The sequence below is a fragment of the Halichoerus grypus genome, chromosome 3, assembly GCF_964656455.1.
Source record: "Halichoerus grypus chromosome 3, mHalGry1.hap1.1, whole genome shotgun sequence".
NCBI lineage: Eukaryota > Metazoa > Chordata > Mammalia > Carnivora > Phocidae > Halichoerus > Halichoerus grypus.
The window spans coordinates 12,245,497-12,266,652 of record NC_135714.1 but is presented as its reverse complement, the minus strand read 5'-3'; positions in this window follow the sequence as shown (position 1 = coordinate 12,266,652).

The window sequence follows — 21,156 nt, the reverse complement described above, 5'->3', positions numbered from 1 at the left end:
GAGGAAGTAAAAAGCCATTTTAATAACAAATGTCAGCCTCACAAAGACTCTAACACAACATAAAGAATTTGAGTGATTTTCAGCTTAGCTTTCAAGTGCTGTGGATCTATTAAAGGCATTATTTTACTCCACACATTCACACATTCTATTTTAAGTACAAATTCTTGAGACTAAAGTATAATATGGGTAGAAGGGTTGGATTCTCTGAGACATCTTTTCTTCATTTACATTTAAACTAAAGGAAATGAAAACCGACCTCCTAGCCAAGAAAGTTTTCAACAGATACCAAGAACCAGTTATAATAAAGCCTTTCTCAAAGTCAGATCTTGAATTTTATTTGGCTATTAATGATATTGGAAAGAAACTTGAAACTTTAAGGAAACATACCAACACCACTGAGAAATTCACCTGCAAGTTCAGGGCATGAACATATTTTGCTTGTCCTGAGTGTGTATGCGAGTGTGTGTGAGTGTGTGTGTGTTTTAAGAACTGCCCATATTCACATTCACACTTTTCCTTACAAAAATCCAGATCCCTGGGTTATCTGGAGCATACAGAAGATCTGCCAACACTGAGTCCGTATTTTCACATGCAACATGGGGCTGAAATCAAATGGTGGCTATTCCTTTCGGACAAAGCAAGAGCCCTTCAGTGTTTCTCATGACTCTGTTATGTCTTTCCTAGCTATATTTGTTTTCTCTTGCCATGTAACAAATCACCACAAACTTAGAAGCTTAAAACAACACCCACAGATTAGCTCACAGTTCTGTGGGTCTGAAGTCCAGACCTGGCATGACTTCATTTTCTGCTCAGGGTCTTACAAAGCCAACAACCATGTGTCAGCCAGGCTGCATTCCCATCTGGAACTTTGAGTCCTCTTCCAAGCATATGGTTATGGCAGAATTCAGGTCTTTGTGGTTGTGGGCTTGAGCTCCCCATTTCCTTCCTGGTTCTGAGCAGGGCTACTCTCAATTCCTATTGGCCTTCTGCATCTCTCACAACGTGATCGCCTCCCTCTTCAAAGCCAGCAACGGAGAACTTACCACGCACCAAATCCCACTCATGCCTCTCATCTCTCGCCAGAGGTAACCCGGTCCCCTTTAAGAACTCACCTAGTTAGTTCAGGCCCACCCAGGTTACTCTCCCTTTCTTAAAGTCAGGTGTGCTGTATGACATAACCTAATCATGAGAGTGATGACCCATAACCATTACAGTCCCAGAGATAATCCAGACCATGTAACACCAGGCAGAAACCAGAATCCTGTCTACTGCGCTTGGCTGAAAGTCAGTTTGTCATTTATTATCAAGCATAACACTCTTAACTTTTTCAGAATAGAGTTTAGAGGGAATTGAACTATTTCTATGCAAATATTTCTATTAAAAATTGAGAAAATGATCAGAGGAAAGGCCATAGAGTTGGAGAAAAACAAGAAAAATATTCCTACACGTTTCAGATGAAAATAAAGAGGACTATTTTTAGACACATTTATGCATTTATGTTACCCATCTGGCTGCTTTGGGGGTTTCAGTCTGTGAGCTGCGATTTAAAGCATCTCCTGACATACATTTCCACTGAAAACCTCTGGAGTGCCTCTCAAAATGCATCCCCTGCGACTCTTGGCTCTTCACTCCTACTTCTCCCTTTTCTCTTGACTTTGGTAGCTTAAATCTTGGGGGGGGTCCCCTAAAATGAGAGAGTTTCCCTACACCAGTGTTTCCCAAACTATCTTGTGGTGAAGAAACGTTCTTCCTGCAATCTACCACAGACTGATACTTTTGTAAATCAAAATAATACAATCAAAACAACATGAACTCACTGATTATGTTGTTGGATGTTGGAGCAATATTAAATTGGTATAAAAGTTTCTAAATTTTATCTTATTAAAGACTGGTAACCAACGGTTCATAAACAGCCACCACTCCTCTAACCACACAACTCTAACAACGACCTTTCATCAAACAAATTTTCAGCGCAAATCATATGTAGTATTAAGTGACATATATTGCTATGGCTGTAACAGCTAACTTTTCTTGTGGAATTATGATGTGCCGCCATCAAGTATTTTTCTAGTACTTTATACACATGATCTCCCTTAGTCCTCAAAATCTACTCATGAAGTGGATTCTGTTATTTAATAGGTATGCAAACCAGGCACAGGTAATGTAAATAACTTGCCCACATTCACACCGATAGTCTGTGTTCTCAAATAGGGGTGTTAGAAATCGTACCCAATTTTGTGTCAGGAAGCAAACTACAACTCTTCTACCTCCCGGATACATGACATGGGTTGAATTATTTAACTTCTCTGAGGTTCATTGTCTTCAGTGAAATGCAACACTCCAATATACAGCTCCCTGGGATAAAATAGGGAGAGATCCTTACATGATATAATTTGTATTAGCACTTTACAAATTGTAAAATTCTCTTCAAGCATTAATTATATACACACATCAATTTTTTTTCAAAGATTGTATTTATTTGAGAGAGAGAGTACAAGCAAGGAGGGAGGGGCAAAGGGAGAGGGAGAAGCGGACTCCCTGCTGAGCAAGGAGCTCGACTCGGGGCCCAGCACCCCGAGATATGACCAGAGCCGAAGGCAGACGCTTAACTGAATGAGCCGCCCAGGTGCCCCGCACCCATCAATGTTTTAAGGTAATACGGGCAGAGTCTCTAACCAATGTCCTTCAAAAAGCTTCTTTCAAATATGCTGTACCAGTGAGGGCTCAGCAGGGGAAGAAAACCCACTCTTCCATATAGAAGGAATTGAATACAGGGAACCAATTACAGAGTTGATGGAAGAGCTGAAAATCCAGAGGGTGGAGAAATAACCCAGAGATGATCTGTATTAGTGAGGGTTCTGCCAGAGAAACAGAATGGTATATATATATATAAAGAGAGAAGAGATTTTATATCTATAAATAAATATATAATAATTATAAATATATATTTTCTATATAAATATACATAATAAATATGAATATATAACAAATAAAATTTATATGATCTACATGGATTCAATACAAATAGCAAAGAATTCTCAGTCTCTCCACCTACAAATGCTTCACATTTTAATCTTTTGTTCTCAGCTTTGTTCATCTGCTTTCCTTTCTGTCATCCTAATGGCTGCCCTAGTCTGAACATACCAATGTTGCTTTCATAAATACATAGATACACGTCATCTGAGTTCCATAAAAATTCTGTCAGCCATAAGCTTAGCAGAGCAGACCCTGGGACTAAAAAGCCTAATTGCCATAAAATAGTAAATGCAGAGAACATCACGTATTTATTTTCACCAAATGATCAAGGACCTGGAGAAGGTGGCAAGCGTCTAAGCAGGGAAACTGGCCTCAGGAAAAATCCAGGAAACCAATTCATAGAAAAGAGGGAAGAAGGGCTGAACCTAGAGGTATTTTGAAGGGGTGCTACAGAATTAGTGGTCTTTTGTATCTGCATAGCAGAAGGTAAAGTGGACAGGGCTGGATTGTGGCTCCAGGGAAAAGAAAAGTTCACGATGGGCGCTGTGAGGAGCTGGAAGCAAGCTCACCAAAGAAAGGCAGTCGCAGGTCTGATCAGGACCAGCTGTGGCCAGAAGTCATCAGTTCCCGATGCTTCCAATCAGTCTTGAGGCAAAATTTGTCTCCTCTGAAAGTCTGGTTCTGCTCTCTGCCTTTCACATGCAGGCACGTGAGTGTTTTGAAAATGTTTATCTTACACATGCATTATATATCTGCAGGTGGTGAGAACACAGAGCTGTTACTATCTTTGTGTTACTATTTGTCCCCAAGTCTTCTCCTTTCTAGTTTAACATCTCAACCTTCAGTAATACCTCAGCTAGCAGTCATTTTGCCACCTTGACAGCTTTTCCTTGGAAATAGATAACTAACAAGAATTGGTCCTCCTTCACATTGTGATGGTTAATTTTATGTGTCAACTTGGCTGAGCCACAGTGCCCAGATATTTGGTCAAACATTATTCTCAGTGTTTCTAGGAGGTATTTTTTTTTGGAAAAGATTAACATTTAAATAGCGGACTCTTGGTAAAACAGATTGCTCCCCTTAATGTGGGTGGGCCACATCCAATCTGTTGAAGGCCTTAATAGAAAAAGACTGACCTCACCCATGCAAGAAGGAATTCTGCCAGCTGATCATCTTTGGATTCGAGCTGCAACTCTTCCCTGGGTCTCCAGACTGCTGGCCTGCCACATCAGATTTTGGGCTCACCAAGCCTCCACAATTACATGAGTTAATTCCTTGAAATACATCAATAGATGGATGATTAGATAAATAGATTTAAAGATAGATATAACAATTAGGGAGATACAGATGATTGAGATCGAGACAGAGACAGACATCTCATTGGTTCTATTTCTTCAGAAAACCTTGGATAATACATTTTATGAAAAGTGCTTTCATATAAGCTATGCAGTAGGTGGATTATGAAAGTCTTTTGTGCCAATCAACTTATACACCCTTTTCAAACTTCTTTCACCCAAATAGGGACATAAACATTTGTGATTCCTCATCCACTTCTCTTCATTATTTTCCAAACTCCAAACCCCACAGCGGCCACTGAATTTTCATGATATCTGGTATGTCAGTATAGATCTTAAAAGAGTTACACAGAGGTATGCTAAGCCTCAATTCATTAATAGCACTTTAAAAAAAATAATCAGTGACCAGGAACTTGTTTATTCCCCAACTTTCCCTCTGATCTTCAAATAAGTTGCTTTTATTCAAATAATGCAGGCTTTCTAACCTACCAGTTATAAATATTATTACTAAAGTGGATTTGAAATTCAGCATCAAATCTGGAGAGAATGGTGAGTATTCTGTTGGAATAAAGATGACTAATAATGTATTATCAAGAGCAGCAACAGCTAAGGCTGATGCAATTGGCAAGTCACCCACGTATTTCCAAAAACAGACCGCCTTGTTTAGATCTGTGATGTAATACTATCACCCTTCTGATGTGGAACTCTCTGGGTCTTTTCTTTGACCCAGTTCACTGACAGCATTACTTTCAGGCAAACAACCTTCGGTTAGGATTGAGAAGTGAACAGGAGAACAGTATACATCGGCTATATTCTCTCTCTCCTTTCAAATCTAGTTTATGTAGGGTTTAGTTTGGGGACAGAGCTGCTTCAGATCACAGGCACCAGTCAACCCAGATTTTAAAATAGCAAAATTGCTTCGGACTTGCTGGAAAACACCTGCTACCCTATGCAAATCCCTCCACCCTATACCACATTTTCCTCTTCCCTGGTCCCTGCTTGGGACAGATCTGAGGCCTTCCCACAGTAATGCTTCAGTAGAGTGGAGGTCCTCAGAGCCCTACTTTGGAGCTAGTGCTCACCTCTCTTCTGATTGGTCAGCATCCATGCCCTACTGATTGGTAAATATGCTAAATATCATACCTGGTTGGAAGGGAAAGTTTTGAACATCCTTTTTATTTTTTCATACAGAGATTTTTAACTAATCTAGTTTTGTTGAAAAATAAATAATAAAATAAGAAGCAAAAGCATTTTTACAGCAATCTACACTTTGTAACTTTTCCAGTACATTAGCTTATTCAACCACTCTTGATTGACTCCTACTGTTCCAAGCACCACGATAGATATTCACACATACATACACACAAACATCATTTACTCCTCATGACAACCTTGTGATGTAGGTGGTACTATAATTTCCCCCCAATCATATTAATATTAGCTAACATTATTCTGTGTGCTAGATGGCAGTCACTATGCTAAGCATTTTACATGGATTAGCTAATTTAATCTACAACAATGTCATGAGATATATGATTTTTTTTTATTCCCAATATCTAGATGAGTCAACTGGCCCTGAAAAGATTAAGTAACATCCTCAAGGCTAATAAGCTGGTAGGAACAGAGCAAGGACACTCATCAAGGCTTTCCAACCACACTGTGTTCTCCATTCTTGAATGTCCCCTTGCATTACAAGTTGACATTGGCAGAAATATTGTGTAAGAGGCTATTGTCATTTCTAAATGGCTAAAAGTGTATTAAGCTCTAACTTTCAGCTTTAGCATTGGCAACCTACACATTTCACATCAGAAAAGTTAGCATCCCAATAACTAACTGATGTCTAGCTGAAACTCTGCTCGAATTTCTCATTGGTAATTCTTATCTTTAAAGGATGGGCATTTTGCTATCCCTCAGAGACTCTTTCTGTGCTTTTATTATGCATTGTATTTAAGATGAAAAAACTGAGACTTCAACTTCCTGGAGATGTGTATAGCAGAGGGGTTACTGGAGATTTGCTCCGATTCCTGCCCCCACCCCACCTTTCTTTACTCCTGTCCAGAGAGAAATGCTTCATCATAACCTTTGGAACAGGAAATGTGCCTATTTCATTTTATCTCCAGCCACTAACCTAGTGCCTAGAACATGAGAAAATATAAAACATTGCTTGAATACAGGAATAAGTATGGGTGATAAGTGGTACCTTTTAAACGTCTCCAAAAGAGGCAGTCCCCTTAGTCATGATAACTATCATACTTCCCACAATATACTTTCCAACCTTCTCAGGTTAAAAAGTCACCATATCCAGCATATGACATCTGACATCTGGTTCTCTCTTCATTCTTTCATACAACAAGCATTTACTGAAATATTCATTCATTTATTTAACAAGTATTTGCTGAGCACCTATTATACACCAGGCAATGTACTCGATTCTGGGAATACAGTGATGCACAAGATGGTAAGTTGGGTCCCTTTCTCAGGCAGCTTATGTTCTAGTTGGGGGAAGGAGGTGGAAATGAATGACCCAGAAAACAACCAAAAAATAATACACAAAATACTTACCAATTGTATGAAGAGCTATGAAAAAAAGGCAACAAGGGAAGAGATGGAGAAACTAAGAGTAGCAATGAGAAGGTGACCTTGAGCAGAGATCTAAAGAATGAGGATGATGTTGTCATGCAAAATGGTGGGAAAGAGCATTCTAGGCAGAGAGAAGAGTAAGTGCTAGGTCTCTTGAGGAACAGAAAGGAGGCTGGTGCTGCTCAAGGCCAGTGAGAAATGGCAGGAGACTTGGGAAAGGAGGAGAAAGCAGGCCTTGCAAGGCTTCATGGTACTGAGTTCGCCTTTTCTTCTCAGAGAAATGCAAGACCGATGCAGGGGAATGAAAAGAATTTTATATCTACTGCAGAGAGGACTGAAGAGGGAAGAATAAAGGCAAGGACGTGATAGTGTCATGGACAGCAGAAGGAAGCATATCGAGGCCTACATGAACCGGGTGTATGGGATAGGGACAATCTGGCTTAAGCGCCTGAAATAGGGAAGAGTGGAACTGGAACAGTTTACAATCAAGAACTTTCGATTTATATAGATAAATTAGCTTTCCATTGCTTATTAAAGACCCAGATGGGGATATCAAGTAAGGAGTTGGATATACAAGACTTGAGTTCAAGGGAGAGGGAGAGGGAGAGAGAGAGAGAGAGAGAGAGCACAGAGCTGGAAGTAATAAATTTGGGTATTGCCAATAGATAGTGGTATCAAAACCAAAGAAATATATACAAGGATTTTCCTCTTTAAACACCAGTTATAAACAGTGCTAACTAATCCTATGGTCTTGAGCAAATAAACAACTTCTTCACCCCAATTTTCTCATCTGTAAAATGGGAATGAAAGTACTACTTCTTAGGGTTGTTGAGAAGATGAGTTAAATAATCCATGTACCCTCCCTAGTCCTGGACAAACACTCCATGAGTGTTAATGTAATTTTTCTCCCACAACTGTCTTCACACCCACTCTGGGTATGATTGTATTAAGACAACTCAAGTCTGAGTGCCTTCAGTGGGGTCACTTGGATGTGCTTGCTCTATCAAATTCTAGAAGTCCTGGCCAGTCCCCCTATTGCCCTAAGTCCTCATCTGCCATCTCAGGCAGCTTTGGCCACACTCACATGCTCACAGTTCTTTAAGCAAGTAGAAGACACCAGTCTCAGGGGTGAGATGTCAATATTCCCTCCTGGCAGACATTCCCCCTTTCTAGGTTTGCTTTGAGGACCATCCTAACTGGGCTTCAAGGAACAAGCCCTTCTCCCTCCCCCCAGAGTTGGGAAGAGCATGGAAATGCCATGATGCTCTTATACCTGTGAATCCCATTTAAATTATCTTCCCAAGCTTTTCCTTATATAGTTGAAGGTGGTCAATGGAACTGATAGTCAGAGGACCTGTTTTTTCATCTCAAAGTAAGTCCCCCAGAAATGTGTCCAGCGTTACTCTTTATAATGCAGGGAATTGTCATACATTATAACTAGCTTTGGTCATCAGCCAAAATTCCAACAGGAAACAGCCCATTTCTCATCATTTATACTTTATTTTTTTTTTAGTATCAAATTTATTACCTCATTACAACCTCCATGCAAATAAATACTGGCCCATGAATCTGAAGTCAAAAGAGATTTAAAAAGAGTAAGAGTATATAATATTGCCTTTCTTTCCATATGCTTATGGTATTGGGTTACAAATATGAATAAGACATTATAAATAGCTGTACTATAGAAGAGTTCATAAAAAGGGTCACGTGGGTGATGTTTGAGTTTTAAGGTAGGGAGATAATTAATTGCTTCTCCTCAGAGTTCAGAACTAATTAAGAAGTAGAGTCAGATACACGGAGACAAAAACATAAGCCTTATAATTCAGAAAGGCTAGATTGGAGAATGTCGTTTATCCTGTAGCAAATGTAGGCTTCCCAAGACTCCCCCCACCCCCGCACAACTCAGAAAGGCAAGATGACAACCTGTCTTCAGAACCCTACCATATGCAGGCAGGAGTCATGAATGCATGCCTATTGTTGGCAGGCAGATCCCAGAGAGGGAATCACATGGCCTGTTTTGAAGGAAGGGACAATCACGGAAGCTTGGGCAAATGGAGATCAGACCCTCCCTGCCTTCCAAATCAGGATAGTAAAAGAGGAGAGAGATACCACAAGTTTCCTTGCATCATTTTCCTTCCTTCCTCCTTTAAGAAAAAGGAGGAGGAAGGATAAGAATGGCCCCTCCAGAGGTAAATGAAAGAGCTAAATGCTGTGAACATGCCCAGAGTGAAGAAAGAATCCCCTGGACATGGAAAAACCCGAGGAGGACAGCATCATGATGTTCATTTACTCTGGGGCCACAAAGCGTGAATTTTTCAGGGGAAGGTGTGCAGGCAGCATTCCTATTGGATGGAGGGAGAGCGTAAGTGGAGACGAGAGGAAAGGCAGGTATGCCTAGGAAAAGTGAGTGTTCTAGACAGACTTGAAAACCAAAGCTTCAATGGGGACTGGAGGCAGACAGTGAAGAGGCCGTCTGAAGCCAGGTTGTGGAATATCTTGGTTACAAGCCAACGAGTTTCTCTTTTATTTGGTCAGGAATTGGAAAGCAGTCAAAGTTTTTGAGTAAGAGAGGAACATAATTATAGCAATGCTTTAATAAGATTAAGTGGGCAGCAGGGTTCAGAATATATTATCTACGGAGTGTTTGGAAGCAGGGAGATCAGTCAGACGCTCCTGTACAGGTTGGAAATGGAAGTAACATTAATTAGTATCATTGCAGTATGACTGGAAGGCAAATGGCTTGTGTCGTGCTTTAGAATTTACAAAGTTCTTGGTGCATTAATTACCTCATGTGATCCGGCAACTGTGAAAAGTAAGGAGCTCAATGATAGGCATACCCTAAGACAGACACTTCGCATCATCAATAAATATTAATTGAATAAGGTCAAGGAAGACTCTAAAGGACTTGATGACTACAAACAGGAAGGAAGGCAAGTGGGCAGTTAAAGATGATCCAAAGCCCTCAAGAACAAGGATAATTAATTTATTGATTAAATATTTACTGAGGTTCTACTATAATGCCAGGAATTGTTCCAGATGCTGGGCTGTAGCAAAGAACCTAATAGACAAATAGCTTATCCTCAGGGAGTGTATATAGTAGGGAAAAAAATCATCAAAAGATCTTTAAAGAAACAAAAAATTTCAGGGAGGAAAGGGAAAAAATCAGGTTAAGAGGATAGAGGGTCAGGCAGGTGCTTTTATAGATAATGTCATCAGAGAAGTCCTTTTTCTCAAGGTGACTTCTGAGCAAAGACCACACGGGAGTGAGTTGGAGATCCACACAAAGTTCTGGAAGAAGAGTATTTGAGGCAGCAAGAATGGTAAAGGAAAATCCTCAAAGTAGGCACCTGTCTGGTATGTTCAAGGAGCAGCAAGGAGGCCTGTGCAGACAAAGCAGAGACCACAAGGTAGGGGTGGTAGAAAATGGGTCGAGAGGGAGAGCCAAAGGCCAAATCCCAAAGGATTTTGTAATCCAGGCTAAGGAACTCTAGCCATGTGGAGAATCATTTGTAGAGGAAAAGTGTGAACTTGCAGGAGTCCAGGCAGGAGGTGATGGTCACTTGGACTAATGTGATAATGTTAGAGAAGATGAAAAACAGCCAGAATCTGTTTATGGTAAGATAAAGTTTACAGAACTCTTCATTGGATTTGATGTGGAGTGGGAAAAAAAACTAAGGATGCTTCTACAGTTTGTGTCCTGAACAGTTCCTTACTGAAATGGGGGGATGGTGGGCAAGGAAAACAAGAGCTTTGCTTACAGCCTGTTGTCTTTGATAAACCTGGAGATGTTGCAAAGGAAAGATATGATTCTGGAGTTAGGGGGAGGAGTCAGGATTAGAGATATAAATTTGAGATGGCTTTACCATCATCAAAAATAGAAAAGCCAGGCAAGAGAAACTGGTTCTTCTATTTATCCAATATTTATTAAGTACTTAATATGTGTGAAACACTTTTTTAGGCCCTATGGGTGCAGAGCCCAAAGACGTAGTCTTCCTCTTCAAAGGTCTTACCATTTATAAGCAAGGACAAAACCAAATACACTGTAGTGGGATAAGGACTCTAGCAGCAGCTTCCAGGGAGGTTGTGGGAGACAGCAGTGGGCCACTGCATCCAAGAATTCAAACAAGTCTTTCTAAAGAAGGTGATAGCTGAGAGAAGTTTTGAGGGTTGAAGAACTGTTTGGGGTGAAAAATCCAGGACCAGGGAGAAGGGCGTTTCAGATGGAGGGAGCATAGTTAATAGCATGGAGGTCTTTGGTAGCACGACATATCTGTGCAATGGTGGTTCTGTAGGTAAGACTGGAAAAGAGGGGGCTTGTGGGAGAGTGGCAGGAGATGAGACTGGAAAGGTAGGCAGGGACAGATCACGAAGGCCCCTTTGGACCATGCTAAGGGAGCTGTTAGATGGGAAGAGGACAAGTTTCATTTTGGAGATGCCGAGTTTGAGATACAAATGGCACATGTCTAGAAGGTAACAGAAAACAGAAGATCAGAACTCCAGGGAAGGTCAAGGCCAGATTCATATTCTTATGTCTATCTGTATCTATAATATCTCAGAGTGTCCCTCATAGGGATGATCGTTGAAGCCCCAGATGCAGATTCAAGTTTCATTGACATAGAAAATGCAGAGAAAGGAAAAGCAGGAAAAGAACAGAATTGTAGGCGGAGCCCACAGTTGAGGACTAGAAGAGGAGGAGGCAGCAGGATGGAAGTCAGGGACGTTTATGAACTGAAAGAACACAGTGTCACCGTCGCCGAGGGGATGATTCATGAAGACCACTGTGGTTGGCAGAGTCAAACACTGAGCAAGGTGAAGGAAGGTGAAAATGGAGGAAAGGTCATCAAACATGGTGACCAAATGGCCCCTTGGTGACCTTTGGGGGAATAAATAGAAGGCAGGGGGTAAAACTCAGCAGCAGGGGGTAGGGTGACAAGGAGTGTGGCAAGAGTGAAAAGCAGAGAAGGTGGACTTCCAAGCCTCCTTTCCCAAGCCTGTCTAATCATCCCTGGCATCTGCCTTTTGTACTCAACCTTCACGTGACCCTTTTCTCCTGGCTTTCTGTCCGGTCTCTCTTATTCTCACTGTCAACTGTCCCAATGTGACAGCATCTCTTGCCAACGGCAATTCTAGCATTCAGCCACAGGGCAAGCTAGGACCTGAATCATCAAGGACACTTTATCAGATAAGGAAATAGGTCAAACTTACCCTGATGAAGGATGTGCTGTCTTACATTCTGTGAAATGAGCAGAATCTCTCATCTCATTCTCTTTTGCCTGTTTGCTAATTCTGAATACATGATGGATTTTGCCCATTGATTTTTCTGAATATATTGAAATGAGTATGTGTTTTTTACCTTCATTTGGTCAATTTAAATGTTTGATTTTTATCTATTTAAAATGTTTTTAAATTGAAGTGTAATTGACCTGTAACATTATATTAATGCCAGGTAGACAACATATGATTCCATATTTGTATATATTGTGAAATGAGCATAATAAGTCTAGTTAACATTCATCACTGTATATAGTTACCAAAAATTTTTTTTCTTATGATGAGGACTTTTAAGATCTACTCTTTTAGCAACTTTCAAATATGTAATACAGTATAATTAACTATAGTCATCACACTGTACATTCATCCCTGGGACTTATTTATTTTATAATGGTAAATCTGTAACTTTGACCCCTTTCATCCATTTTGCCCACCCCCTACTCCCACCCTCTGGCAACCACCAATCTGTTCTCTGTATCTATGAGCTTGGGGTTTTGTGGTTGTTGTTTAATTCCACATATAAATGAGACCGTATGGTATTTGTCTTTCTCTTTCTGACTTATTTCACTTAGTGTAAAGCCCTTAAGGTCCATTCATGTTGTTGCAAATGGCAAGATTTCATTATTTTTTATGGCTGAATAGTATTCCATTGTGTGTGTGTGCACGTGTGTGCGTGTGTGTGCATGCGTGTGCGCATGCGCGCATACATGTGCATCACATCATTTTTTATCCATTCATCCATTGATAGACACTTAGGTTGTTTCCATATCTTGGCTATTATAAATAATGCTAATACAAACATGAGGTGCATATATCTTTTCAAATTAGTATTTTCATTTTCTTTGGATAAATACTCAGAAGTGGAATTGCTGGATCATATGGTAATTCTATTTTTAGTTCTTTGAGAAACCTCTATACTGTTTTCGATAGGTAAGTGGCTGCACCAATTTACATTCCCACCAGCAGTGCACAAGGGTTCCCTGTCTCCATGTTCTTGTCAGCTCTTGTTATCTCTTATCTTCTTGATAGCCATTTTCACAGGTGTGAGGTGACATCTCATTGTCTTTTTGATCTGTATTTCCCTGCTGATGAGTGATGTTGAACAAATTTTCATGTACCTGTTGGCCATCTGTATGTCTTCTTTGGGAAAATGTCTATTCAGATCCTCTGCCCATTTTTAAATTAAATTGTTTGGGCTTTTGCTATTGAAGTGTATGAGCTTTTTAAAAAATACATTTCAGATATTGACCCCTATCATATATACGATATTTGCAAATATTTTCTCCCACTCAGTAGGTTACCTTTTCATTTTGCTGATGATCTCCTTTGCTGTGCAGAGGGTTTTTAGTTGGATGTTTATTTTTGCTTTTGTTGCCTTTGCTTTTGGAGTGAGAGCCAAAAAATCATCACCAAGACTGATGGCCAGGAGCTTACTACCTGTGTGTTCTTCTAAGAGTTTTAGGGTTTCAGTTCTTCATTCACGTCTTTAATCCACTTTGAGTTTTTGTGTATAGTATAACGTGGTAATCTAGTTTCATTTTTTTTGCAAGTGGCTGTCCAGTATTCCCAACACCATTTATTAAAGAGATTGTCATTTCCCCGTTGTATATTCTTGGCTCCAGAATCTCTTTAAGGACACTTTCTACTGGGAAGAATACCCACCTACCTGTTAACAGTAGTTACCCACACAGGTTCTGGCTGGTTGTGGTGAAGGATGCTTTTTAGTTTTTACAATATACACCATTTTATTGTTTTGGGTTATTGTTGTTGTTATTGTTTTGTAACAAAAAACTTGTTGGTTTTCTAATTTTAAGCACTTTGTTAAAAACAAAACAAAAAAAGATATACCCTTCCTTCTAATCTGTAAAGGTACCATTTGGCTAAGATCATCTATACTTTTCTTTATGTTTTCTTTTCATCAGTCTTTGGCAGCCAGCATTAACTCAATGGAAATGTTGGCAAACTCTCGAGTCAGACATTTGTTCACTTTAATATCATGGCCATATCTAGATAATTCTTCTCCTACATCAATTGATATCTAGCTTTTAATGTAATTGGATTTTTGCATATCCAAATGCCACTTATGCAAATTAAAACAATGACTCCATTCAATAAACTGGAAATGATAACAACAGTCATTATAAAAATAAGTGGAACTAATCAAAGCCCCGTCTTCATAATTTTCTTTTTAGAGGTGAACAACTGAAACAAATGATCAGGAAGGGAATAACTGGCCATTTATTCCAATCCCCACTTTTTCTAATGGTAATAAAGAGCACAAATAGCAAACAAATTAAGCACTGCTCCCCCTGAGCCAATCAATTACCAAGTCAAGACAGCTTTACCTCCTTCTACTTGAATCTTTTTCTTTTATCACTCGCTCATCCAGGCCCTATTCTTTTCCTTTGAACCATGTCAACAGCCTCCCAGATTCTATTCTTGCTTTTCTTAAATATAACCTCCACATCAGTCACTGAAACGAGCTCTCTACTGCAAAAACCCAGCCATTGCCTTGCTTAAAACTCTTCGGTGGCCCTTGGCGCAACATGGAATGGTTACACTCTTTGTCATGGCATGCAAAATCATTGGTTTGCTGGCTCCTACCTGTGGATCTTCTGAATTCAGTTTCATAATATGCCAGATGGGGATCTTCCCCTTGACTTGGGGTTACTGTGTGGAGCTCACATCATTGCCAGACCCCACTTTCTCTTGTGATGTGTTTCCCTCTGGGGAAACTCAATGCTCTCTTTTGTCACCGTCCCTTGGTCAGGATGACCACGGTCCACTGTGGCAGGTTTTCCTAATTTTAACATTTGGTTGAATGGGCGGTTGACTTCCTTTCTTCCCTGCCAGGAGGCTTTTAGGATCCTATGCACAGATATCCATTCCCTTCCTAAACCTCTCTAAATAGAGAAGTCTTTTGCAACAGAATTTTTTTTAAGTTTATTGTATATCATATTCCAAAGTCAAGACATGCCTCAATTCTTGTATTTGTGTTAAGGATGCAGCTCCAATATGACTTTCAATGTTCACTTTTAAATAAAAAATTCCACCACACCAGGCACCCTATCCCACATATATAATTGGATTTATATAAAGTTTAACTCACTATAGATATAAGAACACACATATATATATTAAATCTTTATATCTCTGCTTAAAAAATTACTTTCCTGATAATACTTTTAAATAATATTATTGCTGTTTTATAGGTGGTCTAGATCATTTCCTGGGGTCGATAGCACTAAGATTAGAGCCTTCTGACTTTAACCAGAACACAAATGAATGAACCCTTTCATTTAACTGTTTATTCTTTCTTCTGCACCAGACGTCTAAAAGAAGGAGAGAAGCTAATAATTACAGATTTGTCAGAGACCTTTTTAAGGAGCTGTTGAAACAGCTTCTGAATCTATAGACCTCAACCATACATGCACACATAAAAATATAATATCTAGTTCTTAAGACCTAAAGATTCTTTAGAGGGAAAATTGTTCAAGCTTGGCCCATACAAGCCCTTTCACCATGTGTAACCCTACTTTTGGAAGATCTTACTCAGGCATCTAGAAAATGATGACTGCAGAGATAGGAATTTCCACTAAAAACCAGATAGGAGAACACTTTAGGACATAATACTGGACCCTCTGATGGCAGTAAAAATATCTGTAGGACCCACAGATATCTAGTTAACTAACAAGCTATGGTCTTTTCAAAACCCTTAAATACATAAAAATACAAAGTTGGCCATATGTATGTCTTCAAGTGCTCCAGCTTTCTGGGGCCATCTATTCTTAAAAGAAACTTAAGGAGCTCTAGAACCTCTGGGAGGGCCAAGAAGTCATGTTTAGAGCCATCTAGCTAGGTACACCACTCAAGTTATGCAAGGAGTCCCTCCCATGTAGCTTGAGATTAATGGGAGAGATTATTAAAGCTTTGTGTCTTTCTTCACACTATAATTCGCTTTTTTCTTTTTCAAATAATAATAAGAACTTTCTAGCCCAACACTCACCCCATTTTTGTCTAGCTCACATGGAAGGCAGAGCTCAATTCAGAGCTTCCTGTAGTAATTCCCCACTTCCCTTTTGGAATAGCCTAATTTATATGGGTTAAACTTTATAAAACCAGGGTGGAAGTTCCAAGTAAAATAATTAAATTAGGTAGAAAGCATAACATGCAGCCACAGTCAATTGCTGCTAGATCAAGATACGAACATAGAATAGGTATGGCCTTTAAGTAGTCCCTGGATTATCAAAAACAAGTATCTTCTGCTTCACTTCTGCTAAGTCTTTGTGTCTTCTGAGGTCATAATTCCTTAAATATCCTAATAACACTGTCTGGGCCCCAATACCATATACCTTGGGAAACTCTGTGGCCACCCTCCCCTGACACAGGCATACATAGACAGACACGACATGCACACACTTGCCCCATCCTGGTGTCACTCTCTCCAAGGTACCCCAGTGCGGTTGTTTCTGGTGCTCAGCACATCCTCTGAGCTGTCCCCACTCCTCTGCTCCAAGATTGTTGGCATCATGGATGCTATTCGTGCTCAACCAAAAGGGAACTACTTCATCCAGGAGATTAAGCTCCTACCATCCCTCCTTCAGAAAAGACAGGGGACAATGACTCACTGACACAAGGGTTTAGAAAACCACAACCCTTGTCTCAAAAGGGGACCAACTCTGTGGTGCAATTCAGGCTCCAGAGCTCCCCAGGGAATCAGCCCCAAGTTAGTCCCTGACGAGGCCATATCCATGCCATGCTTTCTTTTCTCAGTCCCCTCTCCTGAGGGCACTCCTTCAATACATCACATTCAGAGCAATTGTGGTCTCTGACTCTGCTTCTGGGGAACCCAATCTGATACAGTTGGGTTTAGCGGATTTTCTCCTGAAGGAGAATGATGACCCAACATAGAACAGCAATGATTTAGATTTGAATTCAGTGCTACATTGTTAAAACAAGCAACATCAGAGTGGACAATGGCAAGGCATGTCGCCCTCTTCTCTATACAGGACAATATTACAATATCATATCTATTTCGTGGTTTTATAGGATTTTATTCTGTCCTCTCTTGACTGCCTCCCAGGGGAGGAAATAAGCACTAAAGAAAAAAGACAGCAGATCCCGGGTGCAGGGACCTCCCAGAGTTTGACAGTTGTATTATTTAAAATGTTTCTGAAAGTTCTTGAAGCAAAGACGGCACAGGAACCAGAAAATTCAACTCTTGAAAATCTGCCCTTCCCCAGACTCATTTCTTTTATTTTCTCTCTCAAGCACTTTCATCCATAAACTAAAGAACCCTTCCCTCAGTTCTTTTAGGGACTATAACAAGAGCTGCTAACAGAATTGTGTGATGCCGTGAGGGAAGGCATGTTAAGAAACAAAATGCAACTGAGTAAATTTGAAGATCAAATTGGCTTTATTCAACAATACATGAATCATGCGGCATCCCATCCAACAAGTAAAAAGGAGCTCCAAGGAAGGGTACAAAATGGAAGACTTTTACAGGCAGAAGGGGGTAGGAAAAGAAATTTTAATAGATTGGACTATTTGGGGCAAGCTTCCTTTGGGGGAAGGGCAGGGGTCTAGCGTGCGGATCACCTCACTAAGGCTGACCAGGTAATTCCAGGTTGACTGGATAAGGATCATATTCCTGGGAGAAGCTGAAACTGCAATTAGGGTTAAGCCTTGATTTGCTGACATTGGGCTTAGCACAAGTAACTCCATTTTGGGCCTATTGTCTCTTTTTCTTTAACAGGTATACAGGGATCCAGTCATGAGGAAATCCTGTGGAAACCAAGATATGCAGGATGGGATGACGTCCCCTCCATGGGGCACAGGTGGCGTGGGGTGCACATTCACATTGTGCTGGCAGTGGGTTAAGTTGGAAGGGTGTATACAAATTGCCGTGGGACTACAGAGGATGAAACCACCAAAATGACTTGGTGATGAGGAGGGGGAGTTTCAGGAAAGTTTTCACAGAGGATATGACATCTGACCTGTGCCTGGAAGGATGGGAGGTGGATTACCAAGGAGGAAAGGAGAAAGAAGGAAATCCCAGGGCAAGAGCACCCAAGGCACAGAGATGGGAACGCAGATGAAGGTGCGAGGACCAGGTGAGCAGAGCGCTGCAGAGACGTGGCAGGAGATGACACTGGGCAGATAGCCTGGAGCCAGCTTGAGGAGGTCCAGAGCATCATGAAAAGTGTTCCGGGGGGAAGTGCCTTGTTCGGATGTATTATAGAGACCAATCTGCCCAGCGTGTGGGAATAGAGAAACTGAGAAAGAGAGAGAGGGTGAGAGAGAAATGAGAAGGTAGTGAAGCCAGTTGGGAGGCTTTTGAAACGTCTCTAGGGCTTATTGTGTATTTGTGACATGCTAAGGACAGTTCCAAGCATTTTCCACATTGGATTTCACTTAATCCTCGCTATGACTGAAGGTCACAAATACTATTGTGCATCTCAAGTGACAGGAGGAGACAGAAGCTCAGGGGTTAAGTCAGTTGCCAGGGGGTCAAAGCTAGTAAGTACAGAGCGACCAAGGAAACCTGGGGAGTCTGACTCCAGAGTCTGCAGGCCTTTCTTCCCCCCTCTGCTGAAATCTTCCAGGAGAGACACATGGAAGGACTCTCCCAGGGTAATAGTAGCTGGGATAGCTGGGGGACAAAACAAAGAACATCTGCAGGGTGAAAATAGGTGAGGCAAAGAGATAAGGACAAATAACCAAGGTTTGTAGTGTCAGTGAACCAAGGAGAGGGGACTGGAACTCATAAGAGAGGGTGCCACAGCTTCAGGAGTGAAGGTATGCTACGTTTGCAGAGCTTGGGAGACATCCTGGTGAACCGCTGGGAAATGTGTGACAAGCTCCCAGTCTCTCCTTCCTCCCTCCTATATAAGATACCCTGTCCATCTTCCACAACTGGGCATCGTCACCCTTGCGCTGTCCTCTGCTCTGTCGAAGTGTCTTCTCAATGAAGTGTCCATGGTAGATGGGCAATATTGTGATTTCATAAGAAATGTATATCTGGTCTTCGTCCTGGCTCCTGGCACAGAGTTCCTAAAACCATTGGAATTTCCTAAGTGATGAGGATATTAAAGGCGCTTTTTCTGTGTGAATTCGGTGTCTTTTGGAAAGTACCTAAGGACGGGGGCTGGTTGGGGCGGGGGGAACCAACCATATGATTAGAGCGTTGGGACTTTCAGTCCTACCCCCAGCCCTGACTTCCAGGGAGGGGAGAGGGGCTAAAAGTTGAGTCAGTCACCAATGGCCAATGGTTTAATCAATTATGCCTAAGTAATGAAGCCTCCATAAAAAACCAAAAGGAGTTGGGTGGCTCAGTCAGCTGACTGTCAAGCATCTCTCTCTCTCTCTGTCTTCATCTCTCCCTCTTACCCTCTCTCCCCTGCCCTCCTGCCTGCACTCCTATTTGTTTTTATTAAAACAAAATCAGCAACAGATACAGAAAACTATTCATTGTGCCATTATTTAAAATAGCAGGTTAGAAACAATCCAAATGTTTATCAATAAGAGACTAATAAACTATGATACATTCCCACGATTCTGTATATTCAGCCTTGAAGACGTGAGGAAGTTTCCTATGCACCTATCTATGGATACAAAGATGAATTGTTACGTGCAAAAAGCAAGGTACAAACTGCTAAGTCATATGCCACCTTTCATATATGTATTCTTATATTTGCAAAAAGAAACGCTGGAAGAATAAACCAGAAACAAAATTAATTCCCTGTAGACAGCTGAGGCAAACAGGATGGAGGACACTAGAGTGCCCCGTGTACAACGATATAATTTTGACTTTGGAATCCCATAAATGTTACACGTATTCGAAGCGTAAAATTAAATGCAAAAAAAAAAAAAAAGCAATGAAAATATTTCATGCAGAAATTAGAAAGAGCTATTTTACAGAAGCAATCCCCAGGGAGAAGTCAAACTGTGGTGTTTGGCCCTCTGAATAAACTCCCGAAGTCAGGGAACCTGTGAGTGCCTGGTCTAGCCTCTAACTGCCTTTCCCACAATGGGTGTCAGATGGGAATGAAGGACAGTGGCAGGGAAAAGATGGGGAATGGACAGAGATAGAGACACAGTTTGGTTCAGGATGAGAATGGCCAAGAGGAAGGGCCAAGAGGACAGGAAGGGAGGAACCCCAGTGTAGACAAGACACTGCTTCCCCAAACCACCACTCCCCCAGTCCGCAAAATCTTCTCCCTCGGTCTTGCCTGAAATCTTTGTCATTCACAGATAACTTTTTAAGTTAAAAATATTTTTTCTAAATATTTAGAGGAGGCTACTGAGCAGTTTTGCTTGTGTGGCAGGGCTGTTTTATCACACTGAAGGGTGTCTTTTTCCTCCGGCTGTGGGTATGCTCCTCCCTCTCACCCCAGCTGTGTGTTCACTGGGGAACGGATGTGAAGGGGTAGAAGATAAGAGCCTGCCTGGCTAACGTTCACCGCCCCACCCTACCCTGCCCTAGGAAAGGGTGAGGAAGAAGGGGGAAATGACATCTGAGGTCCTGAAAATGAGAAGATCCTCCTATCATTCCAGGCAGGGAGGGGAAGCCTTGTGCCAGGAATGGTTATGTGGCTGGGACCCTCTGGGCAGGAGGGGGGACAGGGGCAGCCCAGCCTGAGTCCTGTGCTCTGGGCAAGACAGGGAAACAGAGCGAGACCCACTATATATAAAGGGCTGTGCAGAGGGACCTTGAGGGACAGTGAACAAAGATTAAATGGACCCCCACATATTCTTTGGCAGGGGACAAGATCCAGGAACTAAGACACACATCAGAGTGAGAGAGAGCGTGAGTGCGGGGGTGGTGGAGTGGGGAGGGAGTGAGGGTGTCCTCCCCTTTTCTTTTTCCAACTCTCTGCCATAATGTGATATAAACTTAGTATTATATTGGTTTATAGATCATTTTACTGTAGCGTTTATTTCACACTTCAATTTGGGGGATGAGATGTATGCCCAATACCTCCGATTCTTTCTCCACCTAATTAGACATGCTTAGACTCCCACAGGAATAGCA